Raw genomic sequence first — 21021 nt, forward strand, 5'->3', positions numbered from 1 at the left:
GAAAATAGTCTCAAACTATATATCTAACAAGGGGCTAATATCCAGAATCTACAGAGAAGTCAAACAAATCAGCAAGAAAAAAAGGAACAACTCCATCAAAAAGTGGACAAAAGACACGAACAGAAGTTTTTCAAAAGAAGAGAGACAAATGGCCAACAAGCATATGAAAAAAATGCTTAATATCACTAATAATCAGGGAAATGCAAGTTAAAACCACAATAAGATACCACCTTATCCCTGTCACAATGGTGGTTATTAAAAAGTCTGAAAACAATAGATGCTGGCATGTATGCAGAGAGAAAGGAATGCTTATACACTATTGGTGAGACTGCAAATTAGTACAACCTGTATTGAAAACAGTATGGAGATTCCTCAAAGAAATAAATGTAGACTTACCATTTGACCCAGCAATCCCACCACTGGGTATCTACCCGAAGGAAAAGAAGTCATTTTATCAAAAAGACCCTTGCACTCAAATGTTTATCACAGCACAATTCACAATTGCAAAGATACGGAATCAACCTAGGTGCCCATCAACTAACTTATGAGTGGATAAAGAAAATGTGTGTATATACATACACACCATGGAGTACTACTCAGCCATAAAATGGAATGAAATAATATCTTTTGCAGCAACTTGGATAGAACTGGAAACCGTTATCCTAAGTGACGTATCTCAGAAATGGAAAAACAAACAACACATGTTCTCACTAATAAATGGGAGCTAAACTATGGGCACATACTGGCACAAAGAGATGTAAAGTACATTGGAAACAAAAAAGAGGAGAGGGTGAGAGGCGACTGAGAGATAAAAACTTAACTATTGGGTACAATGAACACTCTTCTAGTGATGGTCACTCTAAAAGCCCTGACTTAAACATTATACAACATATCCGTGTAACAAAAACATTTGTACTTGTACCCCCTTAAAATTTTGAAGAAAATAAATATCATTTATTTATTTGTCTAATCAGCATTTTTTAAGTGTTGTTCTTCTTTTGCAGGGATGTGGCATCACAGATGCCTTAGAAGTTCTTATAAAAACTATTGGATCATTGAACAGATTTACAAGTTCACTAATAATTTTAGGGGATTTTAGGTCCACTAAAACCTACTCATGGAGTAGATCAAGACTAGGTCAAGATATTTTTTTTTTCAATAATGCATGGTAAATCTTTTCTATAATAGGAATATTGCCCATATTGCTAATTGTTATTAACCTTCTAGTGTATGAGTCTGATACTGTGATTGGTTGAAATGTGCTAAAAAATAAAGGTGAAATCTTTGTTCCAGAAGGCATATAATAGTTTTGACAGAATACTACATGGAATAATACAAAATCAATGTAAAACTGTTAGTGAATTTTCACCTCAGATAGAATTTATTTGTACAATGGTGAGTGTAAACTTTTCAATCCATACCACCCCAGGTCCTTTCCTAAAGGACAAAACAGCTAACAAGGGGACAGTGCAGCTCCAAAACAAGGAGAAAAACATTATAAATGGTACTTTTGCCTGATAAATAAATGGGTTGAATTTTATTTCAAAACATGAGAAAATACTTTATCTGTCTTTTCATGTTTTCTTATTTGAAATATGATTAATCTGCCTTGCTTTGGAGGCTGTGTCACGGATAAGCTGTGGGTATATAGATAGGAATGAACAGCATGTATTTGGAACACAATGAAACAATATTTTGCTGACCATTCTCTTTGGAATGAGATACACTCAAGAGTTCAATAGAGGTAACAGTCCATCAGGAATTATTTTAAAAAATATATGGAAATACAACTCCTTAGTGAAAATTGGAACAAGATGAAGGAGGTCATTATTTGCTATTGCTGATTCATGTTAATTTGAATGTTCCTTTTTGGATAAGTTAGTCTTGTTGGTTTTCATTGGAATTTATTATTGAATTTAGTGTCCATTCAGTGTACCACCTGTTTACAAAACATAAGAACTAAGAAAATACCTAAGCTATCTCCAGATGAAAACTGATTGGCGGTACTATTTAATTTAAACAGATTTCTTTAGTATACATATAAAGCAATTTCAGTCTGGGCTAGTTAACATGATGGGTTAATTAATGGGGGAATCAAGGTTGCTGATTTAATCTCTTAAAAATGTCTCACCTGGATTACTGCAATTTCCTTCTAATTCATCTTCCTCCTTTATTCTCACTCCAAGCAGTCTATTCTCAGCCCAGCAACCAGAGTGACTCCTTTCCAAAACCTGAGGTTGGATCATGTCATTGCTCTGTTCATAACCCTTAAGTAGCTCCCCATTTTCATACAGAGTAAGGACCAAAATCTTAAATGGCCTACAAATTTCTCCATGACCTGGCCCCTTAACCTCTGATCTCATCTCCTGCCATTTTTTTCCATGTGTATTTGTTTTCAGCCGCATTTACTTTATTGCTTGAATATGTCAGGCCTTCAGACCCCTGCTCTAGCTGAGCCATCTGCCTGGAATGCTCTTGCCCAGATGTCTACTTAGCCAACTTCTTCACCACATTGAAGTCTTTGTTTCTCAACTCACCTACAACCCTTCCCCTGATCCTCTTTATCCTACTGACTTATTCTTTTTTTCCTTATAGAATTTGATAACTTCTGACAATATTTACACTTTATTTATTTATTTATTATGTTTATTGCCTGTTCCCCAACCCCCTCCAAAATGTAATCTCTTCAAAGACAAGTATCTTACATAATGGTACATTCCAAATATCTAAAATAATACTTGGCACACAGAAGGCTCTCAATAAATACTTGTTGAGTCAAGTGAATGAATGGATTGGCTGCACAGCCTAAGAATTTCCTTTTAATTCAATCTGGGGCTATAAAAATTAATAAGAAGATTTGGTCCTATCTTCCAAAAACTAACGGACTTTACCTATAACTTTTGGGACTATATTAAAATGTTTGCAGATAATCACAAAGAGGCCTGAGTTTCCAGAAGGAGCAGGGATGGTTTACAAAAGCTATTCTAGTTTGGGAGGAAAGATGCCTGTTGCAAGGATTTCAGTGATACTTCAAAAATGTAAACTACTGTCTAATTCTTGAACTCAGGGTGACACCCTGATGCTGAGCCATGCCCCTTTCTTAAGATAGTGAATTGTTGAGAAGCTAGGATCCAAATTAATTGAACTACTTGTTAATGTGTCAAAAGGCTTAGCTTTAGGACCATACTGGTCTGGGAGCATCATAAAGTATGGAGCTACAAGGAACAAAGTAGCACAATTTCTGCATTTCACAAATGAGCAGATTAAAGCAGTAGTGTCTGCATTTTCTGCTGCCATAACAGAATACCATAGACTGGATCATTAATAAAGAAAATATTTACTTAGCTCATGACTCTGGAGTCTGTCCGGAAAGTCCAAGAGCATGGTGGATGTATCTGGTAAAGGCCATCCCAGAGTGGAAGGCAGAAGGTGAAAGCAAGCATGTGAGACACAAAGAGGAAATAGGGCTGAACTCATCCTTTTATCAGGAGCTCACTCCTGTGATAACTAACCCACTCTAGTAATAATGACATTAATCCATTCAGAAAGACAGAGCCTAATCACCTCTTAAAGGCCCACCTCCCAATACCATCGCACTGTTTTGGAGGGTACGTTCAAACCATAGCAATTAGGATTAAGAAGTTAGTGTCCTGGAAAAACATGTTGGGGGTCTAAGTTTGGAACCTCAGGTGGTCACAGATACATAGCTGTTGATTTCTGCTGTCATAACCCAGACACCATCTCAGCATTGTCTTCCCAAATGGTAAGGGGCCCCACCCATGTTGAAATAAATCCTTTCTTGTTGAACATCCAACTTCTTCAACACAGCTATACCCAGCCAGTCAAAGTAAGTGCTGAGACACAAAGGTTCATTGATGTGGTGAGCCAAGACCTCAGGGCCATCTGAGACGACACTGATAAAGCTTCAGGTCACAGACAAGTGCTGAGGTTCCCAAGAAATACTTATATGTGCCTGTGTGGAAATCTTCTGGGGTCTGAGCTGGGCTATCTCAGATTTGCAATTCACCTCTCCATGCCAAGAAGGTTTAATATGTTTGATTTCCCATCTAAGTCTTCTCCTTTTGGATAAAAGAATAAGGAGGAAAATGTTTTTATACAAACTAAATAAATCCAGGTAAGTTTTCTGCTCTATTTTTCTTTCACTTGCAAGCCACTTCTGGGAAATAATTAGGTTTATCTGACAGGGTACTTGAAAGATTAAAAGTAATACCATATTAACACTGCATACAATAACATGAAAAGTAAAAAATGGATTGTAGAAGGAACAGGCTCAGATAATCCTAGTATAGGGCTGTTCTATTTCTTCCACAGCAATTCACTTTATTGATAGGTACACTACTTTTAAACCTTGATTATAGTCAAAATTATAATTGGATAGATTATCCTAGTGAATTCTTAAATCCTGACTAAACATTGCTTTTATTATTCCCTGGGAGCCCTTCATTACTTGTTAGCTGCAGATGAATTTTAATGTTAAGCAAAGATTTTTGAAGCAAATATTCCTTAAAATACATAAGACATTCTAGAGGCCAGTATAAGTGACTTTTAAATTTTACTATTATCATACATAATATATACAGCTACTATTGCCTATTTAGACAGATAATTAAAAATTGATTATATTTTGGAAGACCTCTGTAAACGTGTCAAAACTAGGAAACTTACCATCTAGCAGAATCCTTGACTTTGATATTCTCCCATCAATATTTTTAAGGTGCTATTTTCAGAATAATGTATTTCAGATTTTTAGCTTTAGTAGCAGTGGATTTTCTTATACTCACTGAAAACTCAATTTTTTTCATAATTTAGTACCCACTGGTAATCCATTAATAAATACATTAATATTTATCAAATAAGAAGAAAAGTCTCTTTTAATATGCTTTTAAAATGTCCTAAATATGTTTTGCCCTCCAATTCAAATTAGCTTTCAAAGGGCCTTTATAACTCTCAAACTGTCACAACAATGTAAATTATGTAGTAAAAGAAATTATGCAGTGATTTAAATAGAACTTCTTGGAAGCTTGGACAAGTTGGCGGAAGGCTTTGAAGGCCAGAGATCCAAAGCAATTCCCTAGAGCAATCTGTATGTTCTTAAATTACTTCATGTGTCTGTTGGCATGTGGGGCACAGAGTATGCCTGAGTGATGAGTTGAGTGGTCCAGCGTTGGAAGAGACAAAAGCTATCTAACTTGCAAGGGAAAACTAGAGAAAACATGGGGGAAAAGATTAATACTTTCACATGTATCATATTGAACTGTAAAAATACTGTCAATTTATACTTTTCCTGTTTTCATAATTCCTTTACTGAAGAAGTGTGATATACTGGTGAGGACATGTGGGGGAATTGATTTGGGTTCTTTCAGGCCTGTCTTCAGATCTCAGCTCCACCAATTACTTAGTCTCTCTAAAGCTCAATTTTCTCATCTGTAAAATGGGGGTAATACTACTTCCTTGCAGAGCTACTCTGCATGTTGAATGAGATATTGTGAGTAAAAACCTTATCACAGGGCCTGACAAATGGTTAGTGCACAAGATAAGTTAGTTCTCCCTCACTCTGGCCCTTTCCACACTCTGCCCTGTCCCTTCCTCTGTGTCTCTTATGACTCTGTGTCTCTTGTCTTCCTTCTTTATAAGTTTCTCCACCCTGAAAACCCTAGGATTACATCTAAACCTAAGAAAGAGGAAATTAAGGTGCCCCCTGCCCCCAATATTTGGGACTCAGCTCAAGTCACCCTCTCTGTAGTAGTTTCTCTCTGAACTTAGGCATGGTTTCTTGTCTTTGGACTTCTTCCCAGTCACCTCCTTAGAGCCCTGGTCTTTCTAACACTGAGCCTCCATCATCTCCTTGCCAAACACCCCAGCCCCCACTTTATCCCCTTCTGTATTGGCTTGTGCCTTTCAAAACTCTTGTCTGTTTTTTATGGAACTAAGCCACCCTTCCCCATAGCAGCTTTGTTGGAGCACTAACTTGAGTCTTTTGCCACACCACTGGAATTTCCCCTGGACTGTGCAACTAAGGAAGTAAGTGATTGTGCACGTATTAAGGGTTGGCGTGGCTCCTGGTTCTTGTCCCACTCAGTCTACGGGGATCTGAACCAGGCCTGCCCACGTCTACAGCATTCTTGAAGGTCCCAAGATGACCAAAACCATTTCTTAGACTTAAGGATCACATGATATAATAAAGCAGGAGTCCCAAACCTGTAGTGAGTTGTATAATTATTTCATTATATATTACAATGGAATAATAATAGAAATAAAGTGCACAATAAATGTGACGCACTTGAATCATCCCAAAACCATTCCCTCCGCGCCCTCCACCCCCCCCCCCCCCCCCGATCTGTGGAAAAACTGTCTTCCGTGAAAACGGTTCCTGGTGCCAAAAAGGTTGGGGACAACTATAATAAGGGATTTGATATGTGTATATGACTAAGGACAAGGCAAGGCAAGGTTAAGTGAGTCAACAAAGTACAAAGCACTGTGTGAATTCATAAAAGCAAGGAATCACATTAGCTTGACACGTTTCTTAACTGCCATGTTGAAAGTGACATATGAACTGGGCTTTCAACATTAGGTAAGATATCAACGGACAGATAAAGGAGAGGACACAGCTAGAACAGGAAAGCAACATGAACAAAGACACAGAAGTAGTTAAATGGTACCAAGCGAAGAGAGTAAGAAGAGAGTGGGGAGACTAGAAAGAATCTGATCTGGGTCCAGATTGTGGAAAATCTTAAACTCTTGGCTAGGGGAAAAGCACTTAATATGATGGATATTTCAGAGCAGAGCTCTGTTACACAGTCACACAGGTTATGCACTGTCAATTCCCAAAGGAAATTCCAATTGCCAATCCCCCCATTAATTGCCAATTCCCAAAGCATCCCATTAATATATACTGGGGGCTGGCAAGCGTTTTCTGTTTTACCTGGCCATATAGTAAATATTTTAGGCTTTGCAAGCCATGTAGTCTATGTTACAACTACTCAACTCTGCCTTTGTAGCTCAAAAAAAGTCATAAGGCAACATGTAAACAAATAAGTGAAGATGTATCCCAACGAAATTTCATTTATGGACACTGAAATTTGAATTTCACAAAATATTACCTTTTACTTTTTTCAACCACTTAAAAATGTAAAAAACAAAAATGTTCTTAGCTAGTAAGCCACACAAAAACAGGCAGCAGGCCAGATTTGGCCCTCAGGATACAGTGTGTTGCCTCCTGATACAGACTCAATGCAAAGGACACCCCTGGAGCTGCAAGACACAGGGGCCATGGTGGAAAACTATTGATGGTGCTTATTAAAGACAAGCATGAGACTGTCTAATCTGGATAAGAAACAGACAAGTGGGAAAAGAGATGAGAGAAAAGAATTCAGTTCTGAGGCTCCTGCCATAGTTCAAGCAGCGTATGTATGTTTGTGTACTTGTGTGTATTTACAATATTTTTGACACATTTCTGAACTGCCATATAAAAAGTGACATTTGAGCTAGGCTTTCTGTTTTTATACAGCTATTTTTCTACACTTTTTACTCCAAATTGCCTACACAATGTACCATCAACTTGGCACTGAGTGTTTTTGGAAAAGACAAAGGCAGAAATGTCTAAAGAGAAGAAAAAGAGAAAAGCAATCATTCTCAAGGTTATAATCTTTGGGGGGGAAAGTAACCCAAACCCTTGAGTGGAGGCAGTAGTATAAGTTGTAAGCTAAAGAAAACAAAGGAGCATTCATTTTGCAACAACCTGCCCCTTTTTTTTTATCACAACATCATATAGAACATCTTATAAAATTCACTGTGCTTTCTGTCACTCTCCATTTTAAAGGCAAGCACCTGGCATGTTTCAGAATGTTGGTTCAGTGAACTTCTGTTGCAGAAAGCTTTATCTCATTGTTAATATGCTGTCTGCATTCCAGCACGTGGCTGCGGGTAGCTATTTGTGTCTGGCCTTTTTAGATCCATCTTCTTTTGTTCTTCACAGTAGAGCTATGTCATTCTTGCCAATGACTAGGCAGGAAAATTCCATGACTAGGTTCAAAATTAGAAAATTCTCATCTAGACTTTTATGTGTTGGTTACCATAATAGTGACGGGTTTATGGTCTCTAATATTTTAGTCTCTCAATCTGTGACTTTTAAATGACTGTAAAGATGATCCTAATATTTAGTATGTGTGTACAGTCACTAGTAGCAAGAAGCATCTTCTGATCTAGAATAACGGGTGGAGTTTCAACAGAGGCAAATATCCGCTTAATATAAAAAATACTTTTCTATTGGGTATAAATATACACAAATGAAATGAACTTTCTCACTGATAATAAATGGCATGCTATCACAAATTAATGTGAAATTCCCCAAAGGGACAATGTGTTAATTTGGTAGAGAATTGGAAGAGGTAACTTGGGCTCCTTCTACCCTAATGTTGCAGAATTTTGCTAAGTTTTCTAGAGGAACCAAAGCATATTTAATAGTGGAATCTATATATTTGAGTATTTTACATTAAATTTATTTAAAAGATTAGCTTTGCTATTTATAAGACTTTTGAATAGGGAAAATTGACAAATAGAATATCATTATTATCATTGCTAACATTAACACTTTATCATCATCAACAACTGTGAGGTGACTAACAAAATTATTATGTATAAATTCTGTATCTTTCTGAAGTCTGACAACAAATATATTCATTAATTCCCCAAATTTATAAAAACTAATGTTATTAAAAGATTTCAATATATCCTGAAATACATACTAATGAGACTTTTCAAATAGCTGATAATTTGAACATCACACCTTGTGCTTAATACCCATGAATCCTTGGAAAAATGGTTGACTGTGTTGCACAATAGCCAATCTCCTCCAGCAGCAGAACATAAGATACCACACAAGATGCCAATATTGGATTCATTCACTCCTGAATGAATTTCGCGTTTGGTAATTTTAAATATTTGTTATATATCTGAATTTCCCTGGCATTTTTTTATGCTTCACACATAGAAAATAAACCGATGCCCATACATAAACAGCTCCCTACTTCACTGCTTAGGTATCACAGCTGTTAAGCCAGCAGGTCTGGAAACGGTACCATTCTCTGTGGCTCTAACAATGAGATAACTTTATAAATATTGATATAAAATGGGAGTATAATTCATTTTATCTTATCCGGGCAGGTTTTCTATGCTCCATACTGCATTATTCATGGACAGGCATTTGAATGGTAGGCTACATTTGGAAATACTGTTTACAAACTTTTATACTTGAGATTCACAAACCTCTCTGATGTGAGCAGAATATGTATTCTTTCCCCCATTTTGTGAGTTTGAAAACTGAGTTGCAGAGCAGATATCTGACTTACTTAAAGCAACATGGGTAGTGATTGGTTCAAACAGACCTATCCCCAGTCTTGCTGAATCCTACTTCTGTGCTCTCTACATTGCATCACGCTGCATCTTAATAGATCATTTCAAATTGGCTGCTGTGGTAGACCTCAAGAATGCTCACCAATAACCAGGTGTCCTCTCCTCATAGGGCATTTAAGAGACTACACTTCCCAGTTCCCAGCCAGCCCTCTTAACAGTTAGGTGGGACCATGGAGCTAGTTCTGACCATTAAACCATGAGCAGGAATGATGTGTATCACATCTGGCCTGAGTTAGGTGAAAGCCCCGGTGGGATGCTTCAATATGCTCATTTCCCCTTTGGTGACAAGCATGGAAGCCATATGTTGAGATGGTGAAGCCATAAGATGCGAAGATCCCAGATCACTAAGTCACTGCATAGAGGAGCGCTTTCCTGGGGAGTCATCTGACTTAAGCAGACTTTGAGGAAGAAATAAACTTTTTTAATTAAGCCACTGAGATTTCTTAACTCATAGCAGCATAAGCTCTGCCTATTCTAATACAACTCATCCAGATCCTTTCTACAGATGCTATCAGCAGTAGGTCAATATTACCTCCCAATATACCATTATCTCTGGTTAAGATGTTAAAGGAAGCACAAAAATTGCTCTTTGAGAGTATGGAGGAAAAAAATGCAGAAGGTGGCAAGGAGTGGTCAATGTTTGCATGCCACTGTTTTAAATTGGTGGTCAAGGAAGAACTCACTTAAAAGGTAACATCTGATCAATGACTTAAAGCCACGCATTCTAGGCAAAAAGGAATTGTCAAGCATTTGAGGTTTAAGGAGCAGCAAATAGGCCAGTGCAGCTGGAATACAGTGACTGAGAGGGAGGAGTGGGAAGAGCATTGAGATCAGAGAGACAAGAACGAGACAACTCCTGGGAGGCCTTCTGGGCTATTGTAAGGACTTTGGTTCTTACTCTGAGTGAGACCAGAAGCCACTGGGAAGTGTGGTGCAGTGCAGTGGTGTGGTTTGATTTATATTTTTAAAGGATTGTTTTCTAAAAGCATATTTATGGCACTGAACAGTTCTTTACATTAGATGGTATTGCAATATATTGGTGGCTTTGATCATATGTTTTTTTGCTTCATGAGTAATTCTGACCCAACCAATGCCAGTAGTAATAGCTCACAGTGCACATTATATTGATGATAGTTGGGTTTCTATCTAAGATTCCTAATACCGTAAGCTGCAATCTCCTGATCTGAAACACTGTCCATAAAGCTATCAAAGAAATCTTTGCAAGAACCTTTACTCTCCAGAGTCTCCACTGTAAATCATCAAAAATAGTTGGATATAGTTTCATAGCATATGAATCCATCACTTGGAGTGTCCTAGGTAATGACAGAATGAATGCATTTCTCCCATACTGTTTACTTTGCCATTTCCACCTGCATACCCAAGACATCTTTGACTGAGCATTTCAAAAAAATAAAATCATTCTCCACCCTTACCCATCTACTCCAGAACTCATGCCCATTATATTCCTTTTCTCAGTTCAGAAAATCCCCATTACCAGAGTAGCTCAAGTCAGAAACCACAGACATTAGTAATTGTTTCTAAGGATTCTTTCTCCTACACACCTCTCAAATCCACCTTTCCCAGGACCCAATCCAACCTCAAGTCCAGCCCTCATTCCCTCTCAAGTGAATTGCTGGGACAACCCCTAACAGGTCTCTAAGGCCCCATCCTCTCACTTCACACTGCCACAAAAAGCGTCTTTCTAAAATACAATTCTGGTGTGTCACTCCTCTCCCTATGAGGAATGACCTAAACTCATTCGGCTTAATGATCACTCATGGATCACATCATAGGCATAATGATTGGCTTTTCACGCTCATGTGTGAGATGTGCCTCCCTGAAACCTTATTACAACATCAGCATATTACCTGTCTGATAGGAAAGAATACCAAAAAAAAAATTTAAAAAAGATTCCGTATGATCAATTTCCTGCCTGTGTTTTTAGCCACATCCCTTGCCTCTCCTAGTTTGCCACATTTGCTGTAGCCACACAAAGCTACTTGTTTTTCAGTCATCCTAAGCTATTTCACACATCCATGACTTTGCAAATGGCATGCCCTCTGCTGGAGTATTTTCTCACCTTGTCTAACTGGCAAATTCCTCTTGCTTTCAGCTTCTGTTTATATGTCATGTCATTTGTGAAGTCTTCCTTGACCTCACCTTCAGGACCCCTCATAGGTAACTTTATTTCAGTGATGACTTGGAGAGCTTACATCTGACACCCCCACAAGACAACTCTTTCTATGCCAAACCCCTAAAACAAAAGCAAATGCATAGCAGGTGCTCAATCTGTACTGAATAAAGTAATAACTCTAAATACCATTCTGGTTCCACTGCTTGGTGTTAATATAATTAGGAGGATGTCATATCTGTATCTCAAGACCCATCCTTTGTGATGCTCAGTGGCTGGAAAATGATGTCATTTTGTCATATCCTTCGTAAGGGAAAATGCAGTAATTTCTTTGAGCTGTTTGCTGGATAACATGAAAATGAACAGTATTTTAATTTCTAATTTGTTCTTACTCAGGGTGGGGTTTTTTGGCATTTTATTGCCCCAAATTGATTTATTTTTGTAATTCTTCTTTGGATAACAGCTGTTGTTTTTAAATGATTGCCATTCTTCTTAGGACTGACCTCATTTTCTTGTGCATCGGATGCTTTGGCTATAAAGGAGAAACTTGTTAAGAAAAATCAGCTCCTGGTTTCTTTATTCATGTGGAGATTGAATTCTAAAATTTGTGTAAGGGTAGATTTCATTTAAGAGAATAGCTACTCTAAAATTAATGATCAAATAATGGGAAACATAAAGACACCTAATGTTTCTAAAGGATTACATTTCTGCACTACAACATTGTTTAGTATTTATATTTGGCTCTTTTTTTCTTACTACGGTATAGCATATGTTCTGAGATAGGACATTGCTGTTTTTGCCTCATCAACTTGAAACCCCTCTCTCGTCAGCATAAGGCATGTTTGGTTGAATACTGCAATAATATGCTGTTCTAACTGGTGGCTGAGTCATCTGTTTTTACACGATTGGTACTGTAAGGAACTGAGACATATGTCTCATGTGTCAAAATTGAGTGTGAATTTTAAAGCCGAAAGTAAAATGAAACCTTCAGCATACTGAAGTCAAAATCACAGCAACCTATGGGCTGAGCATTTTCATAGCTACTATTTGATTGTTTTCCCAAGTAGCATTATTATACTCTTTGTATTTTCATACAGTGAGTGGAAAAATCCAAGCTCAAAGCTGTTAGTGGTTATGAGAAAAGATGATCTTAGGAATAATACTAGTCTCCCTGTGATCTGCTATAAACCTTGCTCCTTTGGTCACCAGGGACATCATTTACTTGTAGAGTTACCAGTGGTCAAATGAGGGGCCCGGGTCATTTTAGGAAGTGGGCACCCATCTAGGCTGGGTAAGAAACCTACAGAGGTTAATGCACCTTTTGAGCCTGTTTCTTCTTTTCTAAAATGGAAGGATTCACACCATGGACACCTGAGTCAGGTCTTCCTGGGAAGGTTAGGGGCACAGGAGATACTGGCAGTAAAAACACATGGAAAGCCGCTTCATGCTGAGAACACTGAGCTTATTCTGCTGTTGCATCATGACTTCACTTTGAAATTGGAACCAGAAAACCTTATTCCGGGAAGCTGAGTTTGAAAGTTTAGCTGCCTCTACAACTCACCTTCCTGTATTCTTAAAGCTCTATTTTCCAGTTCCTTACTTAGCCTTGGCCCAGGATGCTTTAAAAAACACAATAGAATGATGGTCAAAAAAATAATATTTATAGGGTTTGTGAATCAAAACCTCAGTGAAACCTCATTGACATAATAGCTGAGAGAAAGCCCCCTAAATGTCAAAAGAATGTCATAATGCAGACAAATTAGGATCAGGGACATGTGGATGATAGGATGACTGTAGGCTAGAGCCAAGGTGACCTAGAATGTAAGTAAAGTAAAATTAATGGGTGAGGATTCAAGTTTATCTAGGGAAGAGAATGAGGGCTGCAAACTTCTCAAGGGTCCTTTTCTTAGATTAGGAAGGGACTTGGAGCCTCCTACCCCAACAGAAGAGTGATTACCTTTGGGAACGGGGTGGTGGGTAGACAGTGAATGGGCACAGGAGCCCTGCTGAGAGGACGGATACTGTCTGTACGGGTGTGGTTGTGGTTCCATGGGCATATGCGTAAAACGATCAAATTCATCAAGCAGCACACTTAATATGTATATAGTCTACTGATGTAAATTGTACTTTCATAAAGGATGAACAAAGCAGAGATAAAGTAGAACTGGGCAGGACCTTGATTCTGTACATCTCCCAACATTAAAATAGTTCCTTAATGCAGTCTTTTTTTTTTTTTTTTTTTTTTGAGACAGAGTCTCACTCTGTTGCTCAGGCTAGAGTGAGTGCCGTGGCGTCAGCCTAGCTCACAGCAACCTCAAACTCCTGAGCTCAAGCGATCCTCCTGTCTCAGCCTCCCGAGTAGCTGGGACTAAAGGCATGCGCCACCATGCCCGGCTAATTTTTTCTATATATATTTTTAGCTGTCCATATAATTTCTTTCTATTTTTAGTAGAGGTGGGGTCTCGCTCATTGCTCAGGCTGGTCTCGAACTCCTGAGCTCAAACGATCCGCCCACCTCGGCCTCCCAGAGTGCTAGGATTACAGGCGTGAGCCACCGCGCCCGGCCCTTAATGCAGTCTTATCTCAATTTTTTTCTCTCACACCTATGAAAAGCATTAAAAACCTTTTTTATTTGTTTTCTCATATTAACCTAATTTCTCCAGAATGTCGTCTTTGTATGGTGTTATGTAAACAATAACTTCCTTTCATTTTCTTAAACAGCAGCTCGTGCCCTCGTAAACTTTGCCTCAGGACTTTATGATCATATTGGCTTAATTTAACTTGATAATCATGATAAGGATAATAGCTAATGTGCATTAAGCACTTAATGTTCCAGGTACTCCGGTTATATACATACTTTCATTTCATTCTCTTAACAACCTTCTAGGTACAATAAATATGTATATTCTTCTTACAAAAAAACTGAAGCTTAGCAGGGTTGAGCAGGCAACGCATAGCCATATTGTGAAATGTGGCAGAAATTTAGGTCTGTCTGTTATAAAGCTCAATCTTAAACTCTCTGGAACGTACCACCTTCCAAAAGCCTCCATATTCTCTTCAAATTCTCTTGTACAAGCATGTCATCATTGGCAACTCAGGCTTTTATTTTTTTTTCTAGAGACAGGTTCTTGCTCTGTTGCCCAGGCTGAATGCAGTGACCCAGTCGTAGCTTAATGTAACCTCGAACTCCTGGGCTCAAGGGAGCCCCTCACCTCCGCCTCCCAAAGTGCTAGAATTACAGGCAAGAGCCACTGCACCCAGCCTTTTATTGCTTTTTACACGTTTCGGGATAAAAATTTAAATTATTAATTCTAAATAATTTCCCTTACTTTGCTGACCAGGAGGCACCATATGAAAAACAAAGTGCAATTAATTGCATCAAACTATAAAAGTTTAGCAAAGAGGGGCCATGTTTTCTTTCAGATTTCACCTCTGAGGGGTGTTTTAATTGGTATAATTTTTCCAGTTTACAGAATTTTTTTCCCTTTGAGCATAAACCTTTCTAAAGTATTTTTTTGGTACAAATTATTATTTTTTATTACTTTTTTTTATTTCAGCTCATTATGGGGGTACAAAAGTTCAGTTTATAGTATTTTAACCACCTTTCAAAAAATGCAAAACATAGCCCAAATATATTCCTAACTTCTTAAACAGAGCACACCCTCCACCATGTATAAATCTGTCCTCAGTGTCTCTTATTAATGATTGTATTCTGCCAGCACACAATAAGATACTCAGACACCATTAAGATGTGCTGGACTCTTGGACCACACTCAGAGTGCCCCAAGTTGTTATGGAATTAGTATGGCTGCATTTTGTCTCCTTTATTGTTGACTTTTTTCACAGCTGTCCTTATACCATTTTATTGAATTTACTGCTTCAAAATTCCTTTGAGCTAAAGAGAACAACAGACAAATAATAGAATTAAAAGTACAGTTAATATAAGCCTTTTAGAATAGTTTTAAAACTCAGAATAAATACATAGTGTGGGAGGATCTGAAAGGTTCTCCCATAAAGAAAGTATAGATTTTATTTTTCATCCCCTCTCCATTTTGTATGGATTTGTACAATTTTCTAAAGGTACTTATTTTCTCCTTTGCAACCTATACTTTAGTTGTTAAGATTACCTCAATAGGTAATATCCACATAACCGTTTTATTGTGACTTTCTGCCAATTCCTCATTAGATGTCTTAAATCTCTAAGAGGCCAAAGAGGTGGGATGTTCTTCTAGAGTGGTCTCCAGGCAATAAGGTTTCCAGGCAGATACTGCCGTGGACACAAAAGTGAACAGAAATAAGATGAGATGGTAAATTGGAAACCAGAAGAATTCCATATATACAGGAATGTTCTAGTGTCTCAGAGAGAAGAGTTAACAGGAAAAATTTCAATCTGTAATTAGTTGCTTAAATTAGACTAGGATTTTTAGTTATTTCTTCAGGATTTGCTTAATAATATTTTAACCTTTACCAATAAAATGTAATACTCAGTAGCATATTCTTTAAATAGAATTTTGATTTAATTTTGATCACATACTTCAAATTGTTACTTTCTTTTTTACATAATGAAACAAGTGGCTAAAGAAGGTAAAACTTAAATATTTGCAAGTATGTCCCCCACTCAAGAACAGATTCCAAAGTATCTCACTAATATCCTAGATAAATGAAGCCCTCCCATATTCTCTTCTTTATAATAGTATTTCCAAGTGCTATCATGGTGTTAAAATTACTCTACTGAAATCAGAATTGTTGTCATAGAAACTGATGGTTTTGTGGACTCCAATGCAGTTCTAAAATTGAGCCTTGTGAGAAAAAGAGAAAATAACAGTAAGGCCACTATGAATTCCATTCACTTTTGTTTCCTTTTCCCACCTAGCTCCAGAATCAAGTATAAAATAGTTACTTTTGACTACAGCAAATACATACAGATCACATCTGTAGGGCAGAACACAAACATTTTGGCAAAAATAAACTAGTGCATGTGAATAAGGAATAAAAAGAAAACAATTCATCATCTACAAGAGTAGAGTACCACCTGTTTCGCATATAGTATTAAAGATAAGAGAACTTAAATGAAATGTCTTTTCTTTAACATTAGCTATATAACTCACTGGTATATTACAACACAGAGACAAACAGTATGAAATAGAAAATATACTTGCAGTTAAATATATTACAACTAGACTAACGACACCTGTTTTATGTACACAAGGAATCAGAGTCCTCTAAAAGAAGAAACAGACACTGTCATATCCCACTCTCATATGTGCACAAACCAGGGGAAATTCTAAGGGCCAAAATTTATTCTTCATTTGCTGGGGAGTTCATAGCCTGAAATAATTAGTGCATGGGAAGGAAACAGTGATTTTTTCTTTAAAATTGTTTAAATTCATAAGTAACTTATTCTGCTCTTATTGCTCTATAAATGTAACTAACCAAAGTAATTATTAGTTGCTCTTCCTGTCAAATTTGCTGTACCTGCCTGACTGTCCTAAGCAAGCAACATTCATATATCCATTTCATTTCCTTTTGCAATACCAAAAAATAAAAGCAGTTATCAAGTTTATATACAGCAAATGAATTCTGCACATGCTACATTTTGAATTGGGGTAGAGAGGATCTTTGATCTCTTTGCCTTGATTCTATTTCTGAACATCTGTCTTTAGTCCTTTGCCTTCATATATACACTATTCTAAATTTCCAAGACATACTGCTTGATTTCATTAGATTCTGGGTGCATACAGCAGTGCTTTCTTTTAAAATTTCAGGCTGAAAATTTTTAGGATGCAAAGAATAGTTCACTATTAATGTCTTGGATTGTCAGACTTTCTTATTGCTTTTATTTTTCTACTCAGATATTATCCAAATTCCTTTCTACCCTAAGGCATAGAAGCACTAGGGCAAGCAAGCCACGATCCTATGCTGCATGTTTCTATCCACATTCATTAAAATATACTTATCCTTTGACATTTTTAATAATACTCATCAGCTTACTCTCTCTCTCTCTCTCATGGTGTGCCCTTCATCTTCAGTGTGCTTTGCAGGCTGCCATTAATTCCTACAGCACTTCAGAGAGGTAGATAAGTGGGTATTACTGGTCAGATTTTCATTCAGCCTAACTGTGGGAATCCTTCCATCAAGATAACATAAAATGAAATTGGGACCCATTATCTCTACTGTACAGATGAAGAAAATGAGACGGAAAGATTAAGTGGTGAACCAAGGGGAAAAAGAGAGTCCTTGTGAAGAGAGTGGAAAAGGCTTGTCAGGTCCAGTTCTCAATTCTGGGTCTTTTGTATTTACTTTGTTACAGGCCTCTCTTAGTTTGGGAAAACAAATGGAATCTGTATGTGGTGCTCTAAAAAGTTCTGTATAAAACTTTCTCTAAGAATTAGAAGTGATAGAACTAACCAAATACATTGCACATGATTTGTGCATCCTAAGTTTAGCACTAGGGAATTGGAAAAGCATCTATGCAGAACAAGCCTTTGCCATCTTCTTGATTTTGTTCCAAGAAAAAATGTAGCACGCTAGGATTTCTTAGAGGAAATGTCCACCCTTTTCTTTGAATGTCTGAACGGTACATGGAACAAACATGACACTTGACAAATAAGCAAAACACAACTCTACCCCACGACCTTTTCACAGGAAGCTTTCCCTTCTGATGGCTGGAAATTGACGCATCTAATTTTTCTGCTCACTTTTAGTCTTCAAGTCTTCTAGGTCTCAAAACACTCTCATTCAGAAATGTCTAATCTAAAATGTCAGTAAACGTTTCAGACTTTATCCAAGGCTTCTCCCCATCTTCCAGCTGAGGCCAGCAGTCAGTGGGTCACCTGCCTTTGGGGAGAAGGGTGTGGCCAAGTACTCTCTTTTCCCACCCATTTCCCACCCAGCAGTTCCTCCCTGCCAGTGCTGGCCAACCAGTGTGAGAACTGCAGGAGGAAAGAGAGAAATAGAGGCAGAGGAAAGTTCTTGCTCAGTGCCCAATAATTACTGTCCTAAGTTGCTGGGCCACTCTGATAGCACTTCCCAGGACTTAGAGCCTCTCCTCTGCTGGCCTGGAAGCCTTGCAAGCATCTACTACAAGTGGCTGCTGTCCCTTCCTCCCTGCGCCACTTCCTGGCCTTCCCTCATCCACTCTACACAGACTCAAGATGCTCCTCTTGCAGCCCATTGCCCTTCCAGTTGGTTCTCTCAGGATCAGCAGAGCTCCAGGCTGACTCTCTATCCCACAGTGCCCACACCTAGTGCATGAATAGTTAAATTCCTTGCCTGTGATGGACTGAATGTTTGTGTCCCCACAAAATCATATATTGAATCCCTAATCCCCAACATGATTGTCTTGGAATAGTATTAGAATGGCGAGGCCTCTGAGAGAGAATTAGGTTGATGAGGTCAGGAGGGTGGAAACCCCATGACGGGATTGAAGTTTTTCATTTGTTTCATTGGCCAGACTTGTGTCACAGACCAACACATACCTGTGAATGAAGCTGCCAAAGCAAATATTTAACTGGACATATTACTGTCCCAACATAATAAGGATTATGACCACATAATAAAGGGGTGAGTAAATATCTGGTGGCAATTTCAGTGACTTCCACAGGAGATTTAAAGGAAAATGACCTCAGCATTGTTGTATGCTGTAATGTTCATTACAAACTCTGGATTTTCCGGAGACAGAGTAATTAGATTTTAGATTAACTGGTTAAAATAAAGTATATTTGTGAAAATAAATTTATTTTTAATTAGTAAAAGTATCTCCATACTGAAAGACCTCTACAATTTGAACTGACATAATAATACGCAAAGGCCACACTGTCTACTGCAATATGGGACTGCCTCTCGTTTAGCAAATGAGACATATAAGCAGACCAGAAGCCTCACTTCCTTCTGACAACAGCTCTTCTGGGGACACAGCATAGCAAAGCCAAATGCAGGACTTTGGCTGTGGATTCCAACGTAATTTTAGAGGCAGAATTGTGAGGTTAAAAAAAATAAGTAAGCAAAGGGGACGGTGAGAATAAAGGAGAAAGAAAGAGGGAGAGAGAAAGAGAGAGATGACTAAGGAAAATGGCAGACGCTTGACTCTCTTCCCAACTCTTGTTCTGTTCTTGTATTCAGAAAAAGGCTGGAAAGAACAAAAAGATATTATTTAAACTAGTAGTAATTTAGGGGCCACTTTCCAAGTTAATTAATACGTGATCCTAGTGAAAACTGTCTTTTGGATTTATTTGGTTGTCAGAATGCCTTGGATGAAAATAAGCAAGAGTTATGGAGACAGAAGTCAGATTATGGCAAGTTAAGAAGTAACTTGTCAAGGTAGGGGATTGAAACTACTCTTTATGATCTTGGCGTGGTGGAAAAAGGAAGGTAGAGAATGATGAAATGTTGAAAGATATCTCTTTTTACTTTGGTTTTTTTTTCAAAATGGGAGCAAATTCATCAAGTTAATAGACTTAGAGAAATAGATTAAAGATCTAACAGAGAAGATGTAGTTAAAAGAGGGGAGACTGAGTTAATCTTCAGGCAGGATGATTTGATAGAAAATGAAAAAACCAGACAAAATAATGTATTAATAGTTCACTAGATGTTAGTACTTCTAGATCATTTAGCTGTCATTCATCAATAATCTTTTGCTATTTGTTTTCTGATATTGGGCTTTCAAAATCATAGAAATTACAAAAGTATTGTAGGTTTGATTTTAAAATGGTTAAATGGTCCACAGAAAATGGATTTTTAAGATTTATATCACTGCTACCATTGCTTTTGCCAGTTTGACTATGTTCGTTGTATTTCAGAATTATCTGTAACTTAAAATACTTGTCTTTAGGCAGATAAACATAAGAAAATGTGATCTAGTTTACTGGCTGGAAATAAAAATAAAAAAATAATTAGATACCATTTTTTCATACATCAACATTGAGCACTTATCACCCATCAGGCACTGTGCGAGAATGAGGAATGTGCAATGGAGTAGGGAAGCCTGACAAGTCAATGGTCTGGAACATGCACCCCTGGGTAGCCATAGGGTTTCAGGCAAGAGTCAGTTTTTATCATGCACCGTGTTTCCTCACTTGCCTGTCTTGAAACCACTCTTTCTGGAGTATTTTTCTGCCTAATTCTTCAACATCTTGGAAACTCCTACTGATTATTACTAAACTCAGCTTAAATGTCACTTGTTCCAGGGAACCATGTTTCATTTCTTCAAGCAATGCTAAGGGCTTCCTTGTTTTTCTAGCTTAGTGCTTTGTATATATCTTTTATCACCTGATTATTCTTAATTATATTGTCCTGATTATTTGTTAATCTCTGTTAACTCTAAGTAATGAAGATTTCTAGAGAATGGGAATATTGTTCTATTTACTTTTATTTATTTATTTATTTATTTATTTTTATTTCAGCATATTACAGGGGTACAAATGTTACATATATTGCCTTTGCCCCACCAGAGTCAGAGC

At 37.6% G+C, this 21021-nt stretch overlaps 1 protein-coding gene and 1 non-coding gene across 3 annotated transcripts in view; both read left to right on the plus strand.

The window, feature by feature from the left end:
• The window catches only part of CYYR1 (cysteine and tyrosine rich 1), a 104189-nt gene that overhangs the window by 51504 nt on the left and 31664 nt on the right, over positions 1-21021 (plus strand). The window lies entirely within an intron of this gene.
• On the plus strand, positions 11203-11310 carry LOC138388633 (small nucleolar RNA U13). Its single transcript, XR_011234167.1, has one exon. It is a non-coding gene; the product is annotated as a small nucleolar RNA U13 (small nucleolar RNA).

This window comes from Eulemur rufifrons, chromosome 7 (assembly GCF_041146395.1).
Source record: "Eulemur rufifrons isolate Redbay chromosome 7, OSU_ERuf_1, whole genome shotgun sequence".
Lineage (NCBI taxonomy): Eukaryota > Metazoa > Chordata > Mammalia > Primates > Lemuridae > Eulemur > Eulemur rufifrons.